Here is a 319-nt window from a genome sequence, read left to right on the forward strand (position 1 = left end):
GCCCATGCCTTCTTATATAAATTGGGCTTACCCTTTTTTAAGTGGTCTAAAAGTCATAGCAGGCTTACTTAACTTTGAACCATACCCTAACAACAAAATGATGTCATTTTTGGCCCACTTCTTGGCCGACTGAAACAATGTCACGTAAGTCACTTATAAAAACATCTTTTCAAAAGCCCTAGTTCACTTATTATCCTTGTTTTTCTCTTTTCACGCAGACTATCCCCCTATCTCTCTAAAGCTTCTTTGATTCCTTCTTTGGCCATCGTGCTCTACACCATGGACTATCGTTCATCAGTGTCGGAACCTCACCAAACTT

This window comes from Theobroma umbraticum, unplaced genomic scaffold, assembly GCF_002168275.2.
Source record: "Theobroma umbraticum cultivar Fairchild unplaced genomic scaffold, ASM216827v3 scaffold_106.0, whole genome shotgun sequence".
Classification (NCBI taxonomy): domain Eukaryota; kingdom Viridiplantae; phylum Streptophyta; class Magnoliopsida; order Malvales; family Malvaceae; genus Theobroma; species Theobroma umbraticum.